The sequence below is a fragment of the Mus caroli genome, chromosome 7, assembly GCF_900094665.2.
Source record: "Mus caroli chromosome 7, CAROLI_EIJ_v1.1, whole genome shotgun sequence".
NCBI classification, from domain to species: domain Eukaryota; kingdom Metazoa; phylum Chordata; class Mammalia; order Rodentia; family Muridae; genus Mus; species Mus caroli.
Window position 1 is genome coordinate 103735462 of NC_034576.1, and position 5823 is coordinate 103741284.

The 5823-nt window shown below is 48.4% G+C and overlaps 1 pseudogene; it reads right to left on the bottom strand.

Annotated features, from left to right (window-relative positions):
• Positions 1–3218: 3218 nt before the first annotated feature.
• LOC110299404 lies at positions 3219–3393 on the bottom strand (annotated as a pseudogene).
• Between the last annotated feature and the right edge of the window lie 2430 nt (positions 3394–5823).

Genomic DNA, 5823 nt, shown 5'->3' on the forward strand with positions numbered 1-5823 from the left:
TCTTTCTTTCTTTCTCTTTCTTCCTTTCTTCTCTCTTTCTTTTTTACAAATTTATTTTCTTTATAATTATGTGTGTGTTTGCATGTTCAGAAGTATCCATGGAGTCCAGAAGAAGTTAGATCCCCTGGAACTGGAACGGCAGGCAGTTGTGAGATTGGAGATGTGGGTGCTGGGTGCTGGATTCAGATCCCTTGCAAGGGTACTGCTTGCTCTTGCCTGCTGACTTCCTTCTCCAGCCCCAAGGACGTCAATGTTCCCAGGAACATGACTCAGGATAGTAAATAAATAAATAAATAAATAAATAAATAAATAAATAAAAATGTGGACGTAACACAAATATGTGTACACTGGTAAACAACTGAACAAAATGTAGCACATCCAGGCCCTAGACCATTACAGGTCCTGAAAGGGGATGAGGTACTGATACATGGTATGAAACAGGTGGATCCTGACACTGTAAGGTGGGTCACAAAAGATCCCATTTGCATGAAAAGTCCAGAATACGTAAATCTGTCAAGATAGCAAATAGATTTGTGGTTGGTTAGGGATGAGGGGCAGGAGGCAGGGAGGCAGGGATGGGGAGTGATTTCTAAAGGGTGTGGGTTTTTGTGGTTTTTTTTTTTTTGAAGTTCTAGCAATGATCTAAAATTGAATGTAGTGATGATTCTGTATGACTATGGATATTTAGAAAGCTGTGACAGCCAGACGTGGTACAACACAACTGTTGTCCCAGATGCTAGAAAGCCGAGGCAAGAGGATTGAGTGGGCCTAGGACATTTATCCATTTACTTACTTTCTGACAAGGCCTCAGGTACCTCAAGATGGCTCTGAGCTTCTGATTCTACATCACGTCCCAGATGCTGGGGTTACAGGCACATAACAGTTGGGGCTGGAATCCTGGGCCTTAAGTGGACTAGGCAAACATCTAGCAATATAGCAAGACCCTATCTCAAACAACCTGTCACCCCAGCTACAGGTCTCTGTGTGTGTGTGTGTGTGTGTGTGTGTGTGTGTGTGTGTGTGTGTCTGAAGCAGCCTGTCTGGGTTACAGGATGAGTTCATGGCCACTTGGAATAATTAGCAAGAATCTCTCTCACAAAACAACTCGGGTTGTTAGCCCTGCTGGAGAGTGCATGTACCCACTGAGCTGTCTTCAGTCCCTCTGTAATTTCCTATTTGTTTTTTAAAGAAAGACAATCAATCCTTAGTGTACATGGAGGACTAGTTCTAGGTACCCAGATGGATGGCTGTTCAAGTCCCTGCTAAGAGCTGCCAGAGTGCGTGCATACAGCTGTGCATACTCCTCAGGAGAATGCAAGTCATCTCCAGATTATGTGTGACACCTAATGCAATGCAAATAGATGCCACACTGCATTGTCTAGGGAATAGCGGCAAGAAGAAAAAGTCTGTGGCTGCACAGAATCATCTGCACATTGAACTTCTAAAGAAGGGGTGGCCTGAGTCTGTGAAAGGAGAACTGAAAATTCGGATGGACAATTAATACCGTAATACCAGCAGCAGGAAGTTAAGGTGTAAGGTGACAGATTGCATATATATATTCCTATTTTATGAATTTTCTTCAGTGAACAGAGAAAAATGAGAGGTTAAAAAAAAGTGCTCGTGTATGGGGCTGGAGAGATGGTTTAGTGGCTAAGAGCATTTGCTGCTCTTGCAGAGGACCCAGGTTCTCCTGGCCTCTGAGGGCACCTGCAAGCACATGACATACATACTGAGAAGCAGGTGTGTGCATGCACATAAAATTTATAAAGCTAAATGCCAGTTTAGATGGAGGAAAAAAGTAAGCAACTGTTTTCATTTTAAAAGAAGGAAGAGAGCCAGGTGGTGATGGCATAGTCCTTTAATCGCAGCACTTGGGAGGTAGAGGCAGAGGCAGGCAGATCTCTGTGAGTTTGAAGCCAGCCTGGTCTACAGAGTGAGTTCCGGGACAGCCAGGGCTACACAGAGAACCCTTGTTTTGAAAACAACAGCAACAAATGGAGGAGGAAGAAGATGGAGGCAGGGAGAGGAAGGGGGAAGGGGGGTCGGCGGGGGGGGGGGGGGGGGGGGGGGGCTGGGTGGTGGTGGAAGAGAGGTGTGTGGGGGGGAGCTCTTGGTAAAGTTATTTGATTCTTAGCACCACAGATACAAAAGTAAAATCAAAGCAGCCACATTTACACTCACAATGCCTTCTCCATGCTTTAAGAATGCTTATGTTTGAGCATCTGTGTGGTGAGCTGTGTTAATCTGGTAGACTCGTACGTGAGAGCATGGGTGCACGTGTCCTTGCACTTGCAGGGAGGCCCGAGGACAACGCAGGAGAATGTCCTAAGTCTTTCCAGACAGGGTTTCTCACTGATGGCCAAGCCCCAGGGATCCTTTTGCTTCTACCTCCCAGAAGCTAGGGTTATAGGCTGTCCAGCTTGAAGGGTTTTTATCTCTTAGTTGGTAAAATACCTCCATCCTATTGTCTGTAGACAATTAATGATTGACATGGGACAACCCAGCCCACTGGCCACTCCTGGGCAAACAGGCATTGGTGGTATAAGAAAGCTCCGAGCAAGCCCCTGCATAGCAAGCCAGGAAACAACATTTCTTTGTGGTTTCTGCTTTAGTTCCTGCCCCAACTTCCTTCCAAAGAAGTGCTGTAAGCTGTAAGGAAAAAGAAACCCTTTCCTTCCCAAGTCGTGGTATTTCATCATAGCAACAGAGACCTACGTTAAAAAAAACAACAAAACAACAACAACAACAACAAACAAACAAACAAAAAACTTAGTAATGGAAGTCACCAATGGAGTCACGGAGTCACCAATGGAGTCTCACGCGGCTCAGGCTGACCTCGAACTTCCTACATAGCTTGTTACAAACTTGGTCTCCTTATCCTCCTTCCTCTACTTGCCTAATACTGTTACCAGCATTTGCCAACGCACCAAGCTCTCCATGGGTTTCACAGCCTGTTCCTGAACTGAGTACCATTCACTCTTGCAGGACAAAGGTTTAACTCCAAATCCGTGACCTCCACCCTGCAGGTCCCCATCAAAGCATCCCTGATTCCGCAATGCTTTCTCACCCAGTAGAGTGGTCCTCTACTATTGCGCCTGCGGCCTGCCTGCATGGAATAGCATTTTTTTTTAAGTTCTTCACATTTTTATTCTTTGTGCACAAAGACTAGCATGATTGGTTCCGCTTGGTAGTCAGTCGAACAGTCCATTCAAGGTCGCTTAGTCCAACTTAATGAAGCCTATGTCCTTCGCGTACTGCCGGAAGCACTGGCGGCACAAGTTCAGCCCGTATTTGCGGATCAGACCGTGGCGGTTAGAACAGACGCGGCAAGAGCGGGAACCCTGGCCGAACTTCCGTGGGTGACTCCAGTAGAGCTGCTGGTGACCCATCTTAGCATTTTTATCCCCAGTGCCCAGCTCATTCCTTCTATCCCCAGAGAGTTCTGAGTGGGGTCTCCAGAGGGATTCAAGTCCCATGGATTGGACCCCAGGTGGCGCTGTCTGCCCGTGAAAGAGTCAAGGAAACCCAGAACCCGGAGCCTCTGGTCTGGGCAGCCAGCGATGAAACCTCAAATTCCAATCCTGCTTGTCCTCGCAACATCACCCCATGAAACATCATCCCACGCAACGCATCCGTGCCTGGTTTATGTTCTCTCTCTCTCTCTCTCTCTCTCTCTCTCTCTCTCTCTCTCTCTCTCTTTCTCTCTCTCTCTACCTCCCACTCCCCCAACCCCACCCCACCCGCCAAATGACAACTTTCAGGAGTTGGTTCTTCCATCCTGAGGATCAAACTCAGGTTGGTCGGCTTTGCAGCAAGTAGCGTTACCCACTGGACCATCCTACCAGAACTCGGCGCCTGGTTTTACATTTCAGCATTTCAAGGCTGGATGCCAGAAGAAGTGGGTAACCCGCAGGCTATCCCTGCTGTTTCCTGGGGGACCCAAATTTCCCAGAAAATGGCATGAATATCGTTATTTCTTTCAGAATGCCACCTAAGTCTTTCTGAGGAGATGCTACTCCCCCCTCTGGTACAAACCCTCTTACCTCCCGTACATGGCTACGAAGTACAAGGTTCTGATTCTGAATCTAGCCTTGGTGAGCTCATTTCCCCAAGCTTTAGGGACCCTGTGTGTGACATGCAGACTAGCCTCAGCACTCTGGGCTACCAGTCCCCAGAATCTCTGCTGAGTGAGAGAGGCAGGAGGTGTGGCCAGTCAGCATCTTGGCCAAGGGCAGGCTGCCCTGGGAGTTGCCAGAAGGAAAACATTTTCCGGGAGCCGGAAGGGCTGGCAGAACCCAGGGCCGGGTGGAGAGACCACAATGGACCCTTGTGTGGTGGTTTAGCTTGGACTCACCCGCAGGCCCAGCTTCTAGGGCAGGGTGGGCCCTGTTTTCTGATCTGTAGCCAGACCCAGCTCCTAAACAACCCGCCCTGGGCCCAGACAGGAGCCAGAACTTTGCTTCAAGTCCAGAGGGTGTGAAGCACACAGGCCGGTGTCCAGTGGCTTACTATCCTCTGTCAGCCTTCCTGGAATCCTCCTGGCTAAAAAACTTCTCATAAGCTTTGAAGGCCTCACAACCAGACAGGCATCCAGTCCTGGGAGGTTTCTCCTTCAGGCCACCTAAGGGAGCTCAGAGCAGACCACGGGTCCAGCCTGTGGTGACTTTGTTAATGAAGCCTAGAGTCCAGCCGGGCATGGTGGCACATGCCTTTAATCCCAGCACTTGGGAGGCAGAGGCAGGCGAATTTCTGAGTTCGAGGCCAGCCTGGTCTACAGAGTGAGTTCCAGGACAGCCAGGGCTACACAGAGAAACCCTGTTTCAAAAAACCAAAAACAAACAAACAGCCCGGAGTCCATCTGCAAGGCTTAGCTTCTCTACCCCAGTGAGCCTCAGTTTCCCCCTCTGCCAAGAGAGTTGGTAATTCACATCTAAGGGACAGAGATGCTGAGAGGTTATTTGAAGTGTCTGGCATAGCCTCTACCTCAGGAAAACACCCACCCAAGCCAGGCCAGACGGCTTGTGGCAGCCTGATGGTACTGTCAGAGATCAGGCCCTGGGCTCTGAATCTCCTCTGAAGCAGTGGACAGGAAGTCCTCCAGAGCACCCTGTGGACTGTACCCAACAGTTCCCTTCTCTAACCTTGAATTAATCATACTTCAGGACAAGGGTCCTGCCCTTGTAAGCCTCATGGTCATCTGACAGTTGTTGCTGGGGACCCTAAAATTGCCAGGGTCCCACAGGCTCCTTCATATCAGCCATCACTGATTTAATCACAAAGGAGGTCTGGGGTTGCAGCTCAGCTGACAGAGGGATGAGCTAGCACAAAGCTCTTTAACCAGCACCTTTTAATGTTGACTATAATGGTCTCAGAAACAAAATGTAAACAAACAAAACTGCCTTAAGTAGGCAATTGTGGCCTGTGCCTTTAAGTCCAGCACTCAAGAGGCAGAGGCACTCAGATTTTGTGAGTTCCGGGTCAGCCTGGTCTACAGAACAAGTACTAGGACACCGGGGATACACAAAAAAGAAACCTTGTTTCAAAAACCCAAAACAACAATAACACACACACACACACACATGCGCACACACGCAAGCACACACACGTACACACTTCCTTAAGCATAGAAAGAGATCATACTTGAAGGAGTTGCCAATAAGCTGATAACAGCCTTGCAGATGTCTCACGTTTGTTGGAACTCATTATGTAACACAGACTGGCTTCAAACTCGTGACAGTTTTCATGCTTATGTGCTGACCTCCCAAGTGCTGGTATTGAAGGTATGAGCCACCACGCCCCACACAAATTGCTACTATTTAGAAC